The sequence below is a fragment of the Pinus tabuliformis genome, chromosome Q, assembly GCF_031772625.1.
Source record: "Pinus tabuliformis cultivar Carrire ecotype Pingquan chromosome Q, CPIR1, whole genome shotgun sequence".
NCBI classification, from domain to species: domain Eukaryota; kingdom Viridiplantae; phylum Streptophyta; class Pinopsida; order Pinales; family Pinaceae; genus Pinus; species Pinus tabuliformis.
In genome coordinates, this window is record NC_142296.1 from 1,129,196,324 (window position 1) to 1,129,212,517 (window position 16,194).

The following is a 16,194-nucleotide window of genomic DNA, read 5'->3' on the forward strand; positions in this document are numbered from 1 at the left end:
TTTCAATCACTAGATGTTATGAATTTTACCCAATCGCACAGCCTTATCTCCCCATCTTGCTCATGAAGCCATACTCGGATCCCCTTCCGATGACATGACAACTAGCAGAACTGTGTGTTGGGGGGAAAAGAGTTTCCATACCAAGTAATCTAATCTCCCTGAGTGACAACAATGATGTTCCTTTTCAACTAATGAACCTGATTAGAGATCTGGTTGATCTCTCCTTCAACTAGCTAGGGTGAATGATCGTCAACCAAAACCAGCTCTCAATCCAAGGGTTTTTGTCCAAGGAAGAGATGAGTGATGAGCTCTCCAAATCTGATCTCCACAAAGATAAAAATGCATGATGATGGGAGGAAAATCCATTTTTTTCTCTTTTAATCCCTTTTTCCTTGTTTATCCGCCTTTCTCCAATTTTGAATTCATTTTCCCTCTTCTTTTAATTTATTGCCTTTTCCAATGTTTTCCCATCACCTTTATCCTTTTGTCATTGAAGATGCCACTTTATTGAGTCGCATGACCCGTGACGCTTTATTTCCTAGTTGACCCCATTTATTAATGTTTCTCCTACGACTCTAGCCTTTGGATTCAAGAATGAGCTAGTGAGTTGTCCCTTTGCCTATCATCCGAGAGGGGACATTACAATGTGAGTGAGGTATGAACCTATTACTTCTTCCCTAGCCATCTTGGTGCTCCTCAATTTCTCTCAGAGTACCATCTTTCTGTACTGGTTGTCGCTCTGATAGAGCTTTGTAAGAGATTCCCACATTTCTAACAGATTTCTTATCGGGAAGATGAGGAATTATGTGGTCCTTAACCTTGTTACCCACCATTTTGTGGGTGATATACCTAGGGGAATTTTTTTCTCCAAGATGGTCTTCAGCAATTGCCAGTAGCCCATTGCAACCACCAACTAGGTCGTTGTGCTATTTCTCCGCAACCTAAGGCAATCATGAGGTCCGTCGCCATGATCGTATGTTTGAAGGCAGGCCTCCCAAACCTAAGGTATGCCTTGTCATTTGGTAATTAAGTATTATAGTTTGCTTATCATGGATACTTCGAGGCATGGATTAATGGGCGGATTTGACAGAAAGAATGGGCTAGGTATGTACATTTGTCCCCTAGACCCCTTTTGGATGTTAACCTTGGATTCTAGTCCCTTGGGATCTCTTTTACTGACCATTGGGAAACCTCGATTTTGGTTGCGTGGTCCCGCTCCTTCATCCACATATATTCCCCCCTTTCCACTCATTATAACCCCATTCATCATTTTTCCCACTTGGGTCCACATTCCTCCACTAGGTCCACATAGGGTTAGCATTCACCCTCCCCTTGCCCACACCTGGGTCAGGCCTGGAATGATGCCCTAGAGGTTCATGTAGCTAAAAATAAAAGTAAAAGCATAATTGGCCACATTCAATAGGAAATGTACCACAAAATGCAAAAGATGGCTGGGACAAACACAATTAGCATGTGGGCAAAAGCCAATATGTGAGCTCTACCCCATCATCATGGCCATCACCCTGGTTTCTATAGGCTCTATGAGCCTCCTTCATCATATAGGAACCCATGATTGTTCCAACTCCTGGTGGGAAATGAACCACCCTACCTTAGGAGGGGTATCCATTGCAATATCTCACACATCATGCTCTCACCCCTTGAACCCCGAGTAGTTAATTGAAGAAAAATCATAAAAAACAAAAGGCATATAAAGAAGGGTGGAAAAATCAAGGTCGAGGCACCTCATGTAACGCGATTGCTCCCTCCTATACCTTATATACCCAAATGTGGGCTTCCCTTTTACTAGCTACCCTTGTACCCTACCATGTGGCCCAGGGCTACCCCTTTTCATTCCCTACTCCATTCATCTATTTATCACATGCCACCACCTTTAGAGGATGTACCTTGGACATATTATCCCATTTAAAAGTAGAAACCACCTAATAGGATACTTGGTTAACCCCATTTGGAGCTTGGAGACATTAGCACATGCCAAAGCCCATTATGGAAGGGCATGACATTATGAAGTCCCCACCTGTTGTACATGGTTTGTAAGGCTCTTTTACTTGATTTCCTTGTTGATTTGTTGTATTGGAAGGCTAGGGGATGCATTGGGTCTTATGCAGGATTGCAAATGGTCGCTATCTTGGGTTTGGTCTCCCTATACGGGGTCCTAACCCTCCATAGGGCTACATTGGTACATGTAGGGTGTGCGTTGAGAGCCATGGGCCTCCACAGTAGTGGACAACACCCCATGGATCCCCAGAGATGTTCAGAGATTGCTCGAGATTCGCCTATTGGACGAGGAAGATGCACTTGGTTCACCTTTGCCCAGCCAGCCCCATAGATGTACCATGCACTTGGCAAATGACCAAAGACTTGGATGTTGATGTGGCATCACTTACACCATCATTGAGCCCTTGCATATGGTCTACATGCATCTTTGACTTAATTGGAGACCCATGAGGTCACTTGTTTGCCCTCACAGCCATTGGGAGCACCACAGGTTTATTATGTGGAGGGCAAGGGGCCAACCCCTTGACCATTACTTTTGGAAGTCCAACTCATCATCTTCACACTTATGGACTTCATCGGGCCTCTTAGAGAGCCCAACAACATGTATCATTGATTATTCGACCTCTTGGGAGGCTTATTATTATTTTATTTATGAACTAGTTGGGTGGGCTTGTTACTAATAGATAGTTATTTGCATGTTATTTTAGTTGATGGGCTAATGTAGGCTCAAATTAGGTAATTCGAACTCCTAATGAGTGTATAAATAGGAGAAACATGAATTCATTTGTATGATCACTTTGGATTGGATCATTCTTCTCTCTTGAGAATTTCACACTTTTTCTTGGAGGGTGAATTAGAGCATGGATGAATTTTGATATTTGGATTGGAGTGCCTTATCTTGGAGCTTCTTTATTGTCAAATTGTTGATGGTTGGATATGTTCTCTTACATGTAAGTACACACATTTAATGCTATTCTTGTTTTATTTTTTCATATACATTGGAATGGGATTTTCGCTATACTAGGGCTAATTGTTGCATTGCATAATTGCGAAATTGTGGAATTATTATTTCTATATAGCATCTCTCAACGTATGCGCAATGTATGTTGAATGAAATCTCTTAGGGATAATTCTACCATTGAATTTATCTTGATAAACCATCTCTTTTTGCAAAGCGAATTATAAAAGCTTTAAAGTCACTTCTTCTTGCCCTAAAGCTCAATCGAAGTAGTCCTTAACGCCTCCTTGACCCAGAAACGAAGTCCTTTCTCATCATTCTCCTAGACTCTATTCTCCCCAAAGGATTAGTCACTGGTCTACCAATAGGTGATCACTCAAAGAACATTTTTCTTCACATTTTCCCCTCTTCTAAGTCTAGTCAAGTTGGGTCACCTAGGGCATCACTTTCTTGACAAAGCAGCCATAGAAAAAGTTTGATTTCCTAACTTCTGTTGTGTTGGTGTGTTCTCAAGGTCTCCTCCAAATTTGAAGCCATTCCGACGGTGGGATTGTGCGATATCCCAAGCCCTAGCTCTGAGATCAAAATTTGCCCTGGTGTTCCCTAGGCTAGTACCTCATAGGATCAATTTGACATCTTTAAGTGGAAATTCTTGTTTTGATCCTTTCCCCTTCCTTGTCTAGGTTAAGATCATCATTGGTTGCGAGACTCACTCCCCTTAACCTAAGATGGGTCCACTTGGTCCCATGTGGTCCCAGACCTTTGAAAAGTTAATTCTTCAAGAACCACCTCGGAAGTCAAGTTCAATAGGATTTTAGGGATTGGGAAACTCCTTTACAAGGCATATTCCTCAAACCTAGCCCTTAAATCTTCACCTCCTTCTCCTAGAAAGCTTTGTACCTTGCTTGAAAAGCAAGAAAGCTTTATTCTTAATCTCCTAAGAAAAGGATCACTAAGGTCACTTTGCATCCATTTGTTGATTCATCCATCACAAGTGAATTTCTATATACTGGGTCTCCTCCCATCGGTGAAAGTCCATAAAGAGTGGGGAGTCTTCGCTGAGGTGACAATGGGCTAAGTCTCCATCGTTGCCCTTGACCTGGCAGTTGTCCCTTTAGGAGTCCCTTTTAGGCCCCCTATTTGTTTGAGCGTAACATTTTGGCGCTGTTGTTGGGGACACAAATCATGTGTTTTGTTCCCCATACGACATATTGACATATCATTATTGGCGACTCCATTAGCCCTGGTTCTTCATTGATCACTAAAGTCAATGCATGTAGGGTGAAGCAAGCATTTTTCAAGGCAATTTCATTCACCCTGGTGACTCCCATGTCATTAAGGACCCAGCAACATGTTGAACACATATATTCCCGCCATAAAAGTGACAGGGATCCCGCAGTATCCCTCATCGAAATGCATGAAGAATATGCCAATGTTCGATGGGGATCCACATTCCGCAGCCAATCACATCATAAGGTTCATAAGGTGCTTTTTAAAGCAAAATATAACTCAACCTTGTGACCAAATGGAATTATTTGTCCTATCCATTGCCCCAAATACTGATTGGCTTGATTCATGTGAACCTAAGAGCATTCTTTCTCTTCCAGTGTTGACTACGCGCTTCTTGTTACATGAAGGGTCGAGTTTCCAATCTCATGAAGATATATGCCAAATGTTGGACGTGGCCCTTCAAGAGGAGGAAGTTATTGAATATGGTTTTATGTTTGAGGAAGAGTGTCTTATTGATGCATACTTTAAGGATGGTGCCAAAGGAGAGCCTCATGAATTGGAAAGCATGTCCTCCAAGGATTTTGAGGAAGATCTCAACATGGTGAGCCTTCAGACATTACAATAATGGATGATGGAATATGAAAAGTCTTGCAGGAAACTGATAGCCACATATAACTCCCAAGAGATTTTCTCACACTATTGTGAGCAATTGGATAGGCTCCATAACACGAAGGGTGAATATAAAGAGAGTCCTACAGATGACCCTATTCTTGAGGCATTTTATCAAAATCCTGTAGTAAATGCCTAGGAGATCATTCTTCATTAACGAGTGAAGGAGGAAAAGTCCTTGTTTAAAGAAGAGAATGAATGACATCCTAACCAACACCAAATATATAGTGAAGAATGGGAGGATTCCGAGGAAGATCATGATAGTCAAATAAATGAAGAATCTATGAGTGATTTTTGGGCTGTTGATTGCGGAATTGGGTATGATTATAGAAAGGAAGACCCCATGGTTTCTCAAGTCCATAAGAATGAGCTCAAGGAAGAAGAAAATGCTTTGCCCCTTCTGAATAACAATGTTGGTCCTTATAAAGCCCTTCCTAGTGGTTGGAAAGGTCTCTTATTTATGTTCCAAGATGATTCAATCAAAGAAGAGCCTTCCAAGATTGTGGGAAATTCTGATGATTTTAATATAGAAGAAATTGAGGAAGATGCTCCCCTAGGCTATGCCACCGATAAAGGGTTTTTCTTCATGTCTGAACGCTCCTCCCTTGCCCTGGAAATAAATGTTTGTGATGATGTTCATTCTAGTTTTGATGAAGGGCTGTTTTCCCCATGAAGAATCAAGAACATGGTTTTTCCCTAAATACAATGATTAGTCCACTTCTTGCTTTCCAAATGACCAAAATAGCATCATCCTAAACATGTATGAGTCTTTTACTCCTTACCCTAAGGATGATAGGCCCGAGATAGTTCTTCATCAAAGATTCATATACTTGATCATTGACATTTCCATCTCTTGGTTGGAGGATCAAATTCAATCCTCTCGACTGGTGTCTTTTCCTTCTTCTAGCGTTCCTTTCTATGGCATATGGGTCTCTTGTTTTCCCACCTCCATCCCTCGCAACCCCTCATATCATTATTCCCATTTGTATTGTCAGGTCCGTTGCAAAAATAATCATGGAAGCATGCATTCTTGTATCAATTGATATGTTGGTTGCATTGGGTCTATGATTATACCTAGCACGTGACGTTGTTTGATATGCATGTTAGAGTAGGATGCATCGCATGTTGAGTTTGCATTAGAACTAACCTCATATGATATTCTCGTGGTAGATTAGATGCATTTAAATTAAAATTTGCATATTTTATTTTTTCTGTTGATTTTATGGCCTAACACTAAGCATGGGTGATCATAAGATTAAAATTTGCATATTTTATTTTTTCTGTTGATTTTATGGCCTAACACTAAGCATGGGTGATCATAAGACACTGTAAAAAAACATGCTGCCCCGTGGGTTTAGTCGTTGATATGTGCAGGTAATTGGTCTACGATAACCAAGAGACTGTTGGATCGCGACCTACCATTTGAGTAGCTTCATCCACTTCTTCGAGAGATCATGTCCCAGTTGGAGCCAGATGTTACCCACCATTTTGTGAATGATATCCCTAGGAGAATTTTTTTCTCCAAGATGGTCCTCAGCCAGTTACTAGTGTTGATTTGGGGTAGCATCGCATGTGCTCTAGCCTCAAAACTTGGTGGAGAGGCTAATGCATATGACATCTCGAATACCTAGAAATGGTTTGGGCAGATTCTAAATAGTTTGAGAGATATTAAAATAATTAATATTTTTAATGGAGTCCCTAAGTCTAAACTTAGGGAAAATAAAATATTAATGTGAATTAATATAAAACTGTGTTAGAAGGGTCCAAAAGTCATGGATCAAGCCAAAGTTAATCTTAGCCGTTGATTAGGGACTTAATTTTGGCTGTCGAATTGTCAACGAGAAAAGTATAAGAGGAGGCTTGAGGGTCACTTGGAGAATACACCGAGTTGATCAAGATTTCGATTTTCTAGGGCAGGGTTTGCTGAGGAAGTCGAAAGAGTGATCAGAGTTGCAGCTGAGGGGCAGTGAATATAGAAGCAAAGAGGCAGAGATAGTACCATGAGGGTTAGTGTAGAAGCCGGGAGAGAGGAACGCAGAGCCAGCCAGGGTTCACACAGAGGCAGCCAGGAGCTGCGCAATGCCTCACAGAGCCAGCGTGGGTGACGCAGAGGCTATAAGAGCTGATGCAGTGCCTCCAGAGGCTGACACAGGGCAAGCTAGGGTGATGCTAGGCAGGCGTTGGGCCAGAAAGGGCTGACGCAGTCCCTAGAGGCTGACGCTGGGGTTTTCGTGGGGTAGATTGGAGCTGGGAGCTGTCGGAGTGTTTATCCGGGGTTTCAGCTATAACATCTATCTCCAACTGCAAGGTACTACTGCCGAGATTATTTTCTGTTGGGTGAGCTGGTTTTGGCACCCAGATTGTATTATGAAACTGCTTAATAATTAAAACCATCAGATACCTACATCGGTTTTCCCGCATTGGGTTTTTCCAGGTACATTGGTCCAAAAACAATGGTGTCACTTGTGTGCTTGTTTTGTTTCCTTTAGTTGATGATTTGTAATGTGTTGAGCATGTACTTCTATTTATTTTCAGTATTTACATGGTAAATAACTTGTTAATTAATCAGAACAAGTAGGCAGAAATAAATCAGAAAAGTACATGAAGGGTTTCTAATAGTTAGACTTAGAAATTCCAACATGGTATCAGAGGGTGGTTGCAGATCACGTGAGAACTGAGGACATCAACTAAGTGCAGTAGTAGCAGAAAACAATTGTCCCAAGTGACAGAAGCTGTTCCTAGCAGAGAAGCAGCAAGGAAGGGGTGACGCAGTACTTGCATCATCAAGTTTGAGCTGGGAAGAGGATCAGCGCAGTGGCAGAGGGGAGCAGACTCGACCTACGCAGTGCCCGTTCATCTTTCTCAGTCAGGAAGGATTGACGTCTGTGGCAAGGTGCAGATTTTGCTGGTGCTAGGATTGCGCAAAGCCTAGAAGCTCTAACCTTCAGTTTGCTGGGGCTTAGGAAGCTGTGGGTAAGTTGCAGAGTGAAGCTGGTGGGGCACTGTAGTCAGAACAGTACCTAACAGGGCAAGACCAAAGAGGAGGGAGTTGCTGCTGAGGATTTCTAGCCAAGAAATCCAGATCAATGATGCAACTGCACTAAGGAACGGAGTGGGGGCATCTCGACATTGGTAGAGGGGTTTCCAGGAGGGAAATCGAGGCTTAAAGGGAGTCACACTGAGAACTTCCAGGAGGGAAGTAGAGGAGTAGCGAGATGGCAGTGAACGGGGTAAGAGACCAGGACAAACTAGACGGAGCCTCAAACTTCATAGTCTGGAAGGCTAGAATATTGTCCGTTCTAGATAGGAATCGTGTCAAGCACTTCGCCTTGAGGACGATAGCAATCCCAGTTGACCCAACTGAGAACGACAAGTATGAGGAAGCAATGGCGAGGGCCAAGAGCATCATCCTTGACGGGGTCAAGGATCATGTAGTACCACATATTGCCGAAAAGGACACGACAAATGAGATGTGGGAGGCCCTAAAGAAATTGGACCAGCATACTTCTGTGCAGAGAAGGTTGCTACTTGAAAATTAGCTGCGGTCATACCAGATGCAGAAAGGGGAGTAGATAGACACGTTCCCCAGTTAATTCAAGGAGATCCGGGATCAATTGACTTCCATAGGGGCTACGCCGGATCAAGAATTGATGGTGAGAACAACCCTAAACGCAGTCTTAGAAGACTGGGAGGTGTTTGTCTAGAGAATACTGGGCAAGGCGACCCTTCCAGATTGGGAGGAAATGTGGGCAGCTCTTCGACAAGAAGAGATCAGAAGGCTAAGCAAGATGAGAAGCAACGACAAGGGGATCAGAGTCAAGAAGGAGGAAGAGGAGGACGCTGCCCTAGCATCTGAGGGAAAGCAGGAGAAACGAAAGGAGGACCTCTCCAAGGTCAAATGCTTCAACTGTGGGGAACTGGGTCACTATGCGAGCCAGTGTTCGAGGAAGAAGAGCAAGGGAGAGGCTTTCGAGACCAAGCTAGGCCAGCAAGGGCGAAGAAGGAAGTGGAGACAGATGATGATTGTGCCATGAGTGCTCACATGCCACTTGAGCGGAAGTGGGGAGACATCGAGCTATAGTCAGATAGATTATAGGCAATGAGGGGCAGGATTCTTGAGGTACCCAACCTCTTGGATTATACCTGGCTACGGGAGCCCCGAAGAGGAGTAGCAGTGCTGGCGGATGTCAGTAGAGACGGATGCGGATGGAATGACAGAGGGAGCTACAGTGCAGGATTCCTAGGACAGCGTGAGGGAGCAATGCGAGATGCATAGAGTTGTTGCAACAACGTAGAGGTCAGAGAGGGAGCACTTGTCAGCGACAGAGGGAGTTTCAACATTGAGGGTGTCTCTAGCCCGACAAAGATGTCAGAGTTGGGAGATCAGTTACTTACTTCTCAGTGACTGAGTTGTAGTGCAACAGTTAGCAGTGGCAGTGCTATGGGCAGCACAATGCAGCATGATGAGAGGGATTGCAGTGCAGATGCAACAGTGGCAGTGGCAGAGCCATGGGTAGCAGCACAGATGCAGAGGGAGTTGCTGTATAGATGCAATAGTGGCAGTGGCAGGGCCATGGGTAGCAGTACATGATGCAACAGCTTCAGAGGATGTTGGGCAGCAGGCGTAGCATCAGCATAAGGACCGATGCCGGATGATCAAGGTGATGCTCAATCAGGAGTATTACTAGAGCATAGTCCTCACTAAGAGGGAGTGTTGATTTGGGGTTGCATTGGATGTGCTCTAGCCTCGAAACTTGGTGGAGAGTCTAAGGGACATGAGATCTCCAATACCCAAAAATGGTTTGCGCAGATTCTAAACAGTTTGAGAGATATTAAAATAATTAATAATTTTAATGGAGTCCCTAAGTCTAAATTTAGGGAAAATAAAATATTAATGGGAATTCATATAAAACTGTGTTAGAAGGGTCCAATATCTTTGACAAAGGGAATTTTCCCTATGTCCTCCAACATCAAATCAATACAGTGTGCAGCACAAGGTGTCCAAAATAAAGTAGGATGCTTGTCCATAAGCATCCTGCCAGCAGCAACCTAATTTGCAGCATTGTCCGTTATGACTTGGACAACATTTTCTGCACCCACCTCCAAAATAAACACATCTAGCAAATCACATAAAGTTCTTGCATCTTTGATTTGTGCAGATGCATCAACACATTTGATAAACATAGTCCCCTTGGGACAACTAATCAAGAAGTTTATAAGGGTTCTCCCCTTTTGGTCAGTCCAACCATTTGACATAACAATGCATCCTGTTTGTGCCCATGATGCCCTAAAATCCTCCAATATTTGGGTGCAGTCAAGCTTTTCATTTTGAAAAATCCGGCCTCTAAAATCATGATAAGAAGGGATTTTGTACCCTGGGCCAACAGTTGCAATAACATCAATAGCAGGTTGGAAAAATGGATTATTCCTTACAATGCTGAAAGGAATATCACTCCAAAGGAGAAATTTTGCCAGCAACTTGTCAGCTTGTTCTTTCTCAGTTCTTTTTAGCATTGAACTGATAGATGGCTGTGAACCAAGTGTGGTTCGAGGAACAAAAAATGATGTGGCAGCTACCGGATTGGTTGATGCTGCAGTAGAACCAGTGCCACTTGCTTGTTCAGCTGACTTTTTTAGTTGCCTCTTCACTTCTTCTTTGGCCTCTCTATTCTGGTCTAAAGCTTCCAATGCTTTCATGGCTCTTTGGATGAGTTCAGGATTTGTATTTTTGCAAGGCCCTACATCAAATCCAGGTATTTTTGCAAGGTGATACTTCAATCTGTACCCCCCTTGGACATATGGTGCCCACACAACTTGCAAGTCAAGTTTAGTCTATCATTCAGAGCATTAGGTTCAGCATATTCCAAGAAAGGATCCAATTTCCTTGGCATGTTTGATTTTGAACTTTGAAGTTGAAAACTTGAATGGTGTTTCAGTGAAGTTGTGAACCTATGGGAAAATAAGGATTACAATTTAGTATTTACAAGTTACAAACTTACAATTTAGTATTTTAATTTTTACATTGTACAAAAACTAAAAAAAAATTACATACAATTTAAGAAACTTAGAAACCCCATTCCAAACCCAACCAAAAAAACTAAAAAAACAATACATTGGACAAATGTCAAAAACCCCATTCCAAACCCAACCAAAAAACTAAAAAAAAATTACATTGGACAAATGTCAAAAACCCCATTCCAAACCCAACCAAAAACATTGAAAAAAAACAAAAACAAAGTTTCAAAACATTGAAAACAAAAAAAAAATTGGTGCCCATACCGTTTTTATGGAGATAATCGGTCAACTCCTTAGCACACTCTTTGATTTTCTCCTCCACGTAGTTGATTTAGCTCCAAAATGGCAAAATCTCCAAGCCTCTCCAACACACCAAGTCTCCACAGCCCTCCGCGTGCTCTGTTGTCCAAATGAAATAAAAGAAATTTGTTTTTTTCCTTATAAACCGCGTTGCCCTGACCCTCCACGATAATTACCAAAAAAATCACGTATAAAAAAATGCGAGTACTACTTGGGGTATTCTCGTTTTGATGAAAAACTTGCGATTAAATGATAAAATCACGATAATATCGCGATTTTAACAACACTGATTTCTTCTTCCTCCCGGATCCCCTCCAAAATTCTTCTCTGTGGTTTATATCTTGTTTCTTGGCGGTGACCGCCCTTCCACCAGCAACCCACCGCTTTGCCTCCTCGTGACACCCTTCCATGTCACGTAATTAATATATTTATTTTATGATTTAATAAAATACTTCTTTTTAATATAAAGATCCTAAGGTTATACTAAGTACCCTTCCTTTAATTAATTTATTATATATATATTTTTAATTATTTTATTAATTTATTAATAATCTAAAATATATAATTATATAGCCATCTTTTAGGATTTAGCTTAATTTTTAACATCTATCTTTTATAGTTATGTTTACGTTATACATTTTAAATTTAGTATTTACCCATTAATCATGATACATTAAACAATATGGGTGTTGATGGATGAGTAGAACTTCTATTCAAAGAAGTGTCATGATATTTAATACTTATAGTTAATTTAGTATATAAATACTAGTGCGGTGTATGTGACACATGCATATGTAGCTATCATATGCATGTATCGTATGTCTGCTATTATTCTTGTGTTCTCTATATTTATAGATAGGTTGTTACACTTTGCAGTCTTGAAGGCTAGAATCTTATCCGTACTTGACAAGAATCGTGTCAAGAACTTCGCCTTGAAGGTAATAGCTATCCCAGTCGACCCCAATGATAACGACAAGTACGAGGATGCCAAGAGCATTATCCTTGATGGGGTCAAGGATCATGTAGTACCACACATAGCCGAGAAGGAAACGACATTTGAGATGTGGGAGGCTCTCAAGAAATTGTACCAGCATACTTCTGTGTAGAGAAGAATGCTACTTGAGAATCAGTTGAGGTCGTATCAGATGAAGAAGGGAGAGTCGATTGACACCTTCCTCGGAGGACTAAATGAGATCCGAGATCAGTTGACTGCTATAGAAGCGACACCGGATCAGGAGTTGATGGTGAGGACAACCCTGAATGCTGTCTTAGAAGACTGGGAGGTATTTGTCCAGAGTATACTGGGCAGAGGAACTCTCCCACCTTGGGACAAGATGTGGGCAGCTCTTCGCCAGGAAGAGATCAGACAGTAGTCAAAGACAGGTAGCAGCAGCAAGGGGATCAAAGTCAAGCAGGAGGAGGGATATGTTGCCCTAGCATCTGAGGGAAAGCAGGAAAAATGGAAGAAGAAAGATCTCCCCAAGATCAAGTGCTTCCACTGTGGGGAGTTGGGTCATTATGCGACCCAGTGTCTGAGAAAGAAGAGTAAGGGAGAGTCTTCTGAGACTAAGGTAGCGCCAACACGGGCAGAGAAGGAAGTTTTGATAGACGATGACTGTGCCATGAGGGCACACACGCCACTTGAGAAGAAGTGGGGAGATATCGAGCTGTAGTCAGTCGAACTATAGGCGATAAGGGGCAGGATCCTTGAGGTACCCAACCTCTTCAATTAGACCTTGCTACGGGAGCCTCGAAGAGGAGTAGCAGGACTAGCTGAGTCAGGTAGAGACAGATGCAGATGGAGCAACAGAGGGAGCTACAGTGCAGAAGTCATAAGATAGCGCGACGCTAGCAGGCTGAAACAATGCGAGAGGCACATGAGTGTTGCATCAATGTAGGATGGCACAGAGAGGTGTGCAACAATGCGAGATGCAGGAAGTTGTTGCAGCAGCGCAGAGGTCAGAGAGGGAGCACTTGTCAGTGGCAGAGGGAGCTTCAGCATTAGTGGGTGTCTCTAGCCCAACAGGGAGGTCAGATTGGGAGATTAGTTACTTACTTCTCAGTAACTGAGTTACAGTGTAGTAGTGGGCAACACGATGCAACATGATGAGAGGAAGTGCAGTGCGGGGAGAAAGGACCAGCAGCAACTCGGATGTAGAGGGAGTTGTCATACAGATGTAGCAGTGGCAGTGGCAGAACCATGGGCAACAGTACAGGATGCAACAATGCAGAGGATTTTGGGCAGGAAGGCCTAGCATCAGCACAGGTACCGATGCCGGATGATCAGAGTAATACTCAGTGAGGAGTATTGCTAGAGCCTAGAGCACAATCCTCGCTAAGAGGGAGTGTTGATTTGGGGTAGCATCGGATGTGCTCTAGCCACTAAATTTGGTGGAGAGGTTGGGGCACATGAGATCTCAAATACCTAGAAAGGGTTTGGGCAAATTCTAAACAGTTTAGGAGATATTAAAATAATTAATATTTTTAATGGAGTCCCGAAGTCTAAACTTAGGGAAACTAAAATATTAATGGGAATTAATATGAAACTGTGTTAAAATGGTCCAAAAGACATGGATCAAGCCAGATCTAATCTTAGCCGTTGATCAGGGACTTAATCTCGGCTGTTGATATGTCAATAGGAAAAGTATAAGAGGAGGCTTGAAGGTCACTAGGAGAACACACCAGAGTGATCAATCATTCTATTATCTAGAGCGGGGTTTGCTAAGAGAGATAGAATTAGTGATCGGGAGATGCAGCTGAGGGGCATTTGAGTACAAAGAGACAGAGAGGCAGAGATAGTGCCGGGAGAGCAGCGCAATAGCCAGGAGAGTGACGCAGATCCAGCCAGGGCTCACGCAGGGCCACGCAAAGGTAGCTGGGAGCTGCGTAGAGCCTCAGAGAGGCCGGCATTGTTGATGCAGAGGGCCAGAGGGCTGACGCAGGGCCTCCTAAGGCTGATGCAAACCCATCAGGGGTGACGCAGGGCCAGCGCTAGGCAGAGAGGGGCTGATGTAGTATAGAGAGGCTGACGCTGGGGTTTCAGGGGCAGATTTGTGCTGAGTAGCTGCCGGAAGGTTTAGTTGGGGTTTCAGCCAGGAGATTTGTTAGAAACTGAGAGGTATTACTGCCAAGGAAATTCTCTATTGGGTAGGCCAGTTTCAGCACCCAGATTGTACTCTGATATTGCTTAATAAGAAAACCCTTAGATAGCTGCACCGGTTTTACCACATTGAGTTTTTCCGGGGAAATTAGTCTAAAAATAATGGTGTCATATGGTGTGATTGTTTCTGTTTCCTTTAGTTATTTATTTGTAATATGTTGAGCATGCACTAGTGTTTATTTTCAGTATTTACATTATAAATAACTTGTTAAGTAAAATAACAAGTAGGCAGGAATAAATCAGATAAAGTGCATGGAGGGTTTCTAAGCAAGTAAACTTAGAAACTTCAACAGTCCTGATCCCTTAATCCATTGACTACCATCTCTGCTCAAATAAGTGTAGAACATGTTCTCTTCTTCCTCTCTTACTTCTGCCCCAACAAGACTCGAATTTGGATTTCTTTGGCGCTAGAAATCATCTAAGGAACAAGTTCTTTCCAGATTCCCTCTGAGTCCTGATTTCCTTCACGGAAATCCTCCCGCCAAATAATATCGAATCATGGCTTCTCCATGTTGATTTGTGGTAGCATTGGATGTGCTCTAGCCATGAAAATTGGTGGAGAGGCTAAGGCACATAAGATCTCCAAGACCCAGAAATGGTTTGGGGAAATTCCACCCGGTTGGAGAAATATTAAAATAATTAATATTTTTAATGGGGTTCCTAAGTCTAAACTTAGGAAAATTAAAATATTAATGGGTATTAATATAAAACTGGGTGAGAATGTTCTAAATGACATGGATCAAGCCAAATCTAATCTTAGCTGTTGATTAGGGACTTAATCTCGGTCGTTGAAGACTCAATAGGAAAGGTATAAGAGGAGGCTTGAGGGTCAGTCGGAGATAAACTAAGATTGATCAGTCAGTTCGATCTTTTGGATCGGGGCTTACTAAGAAATTTCGAAATAGTGGTCTGTTGCAGCGAGGGGCAGTTAGTACATAGCAGAGATGCAAGGATAGTGCCAAAGGGTCAGCGCAGAGACTGAATAGGTTGACGCAGAGGCAGCTAGAGCTTCGCAGAGGCATCTAGAGCTACGCAGAGGCAGCTGAGGAGTGCGTAGAGGCTGAGGGGCATATGTGGGTGACGCAAAAGTTCAGAGAGTTAAAGCAGAGAGCCAGGATGTTGACACATTGGATTTAGGAGCTACGCTGAAGCTAGCAGGGCTGACGCAGGGCCAAGTGGGAGCGCTGGAAGGATTTTCGTGGGGTAGACTAGAGATCAAAGGTTGAATATCTGTCTTCGAGAAGAGGTATTACTGCCGCGTAACAATCTTTGTTGGGTGAGCCATTTCGGCACCCTAGTTGTACTCAAGAATTTGGATAATAATAAAACCCTTAGAACTGTTGCACCGGTTTTCCTGCATTGGGTTTTTTCGGGGACGATTGTCCAAAAATAACAGTGTCCCTTGTGTGTTTGTTTCAGTATTTTAGTTTCTGATTTGTATATAAGTTAAGGCTACATTTGTTTTTATTTCAATCTTTACATTTATAAATAATTTGTTAATGGAATAAACAAGTAGGAGAAATTAAACCAGATAATGGAGTAGGGATTTCTAACGTGTTAGACTTGAAATTTCAACATGGTATCAGACGGTTGTAGATCACAGGAGGATTGAAGGCATCGGCGATATCGGAAATTTGCAGTAGTAGCAACTGTCACGAGAGATAGAGTTTCTCCTAAGCAAAAGGTAGTAGAGAAGAAGTGACGTAGAGGGCTTGCATCATTTCGAGCCAAAGAGAGGGCCAGCGCAGAGGCAGAGAGAGGCTACCCAATGTTCATCTTGACCGGCTTCCTAAAAATTGTTTGGCTCAAATGTAGCTAAGAGAGCAAGATGGGCTCGTTGTGGTAC

General features: G+C 42.7%; 1 protein-coding gene across 1 annotated transcript in view; it reads left to right on the forward strand.

Moving 5' to 3' along the window:
- Positions 1-16,194, forward strand: part of ATG18B (autophagy 18 B-like protein) — a 326,386-nt gene that overhangs the window by 110,892 nt on the left and 199,300 nt on the right. The gene's annotated exons all lie outside the window — the stretch shown is intronic.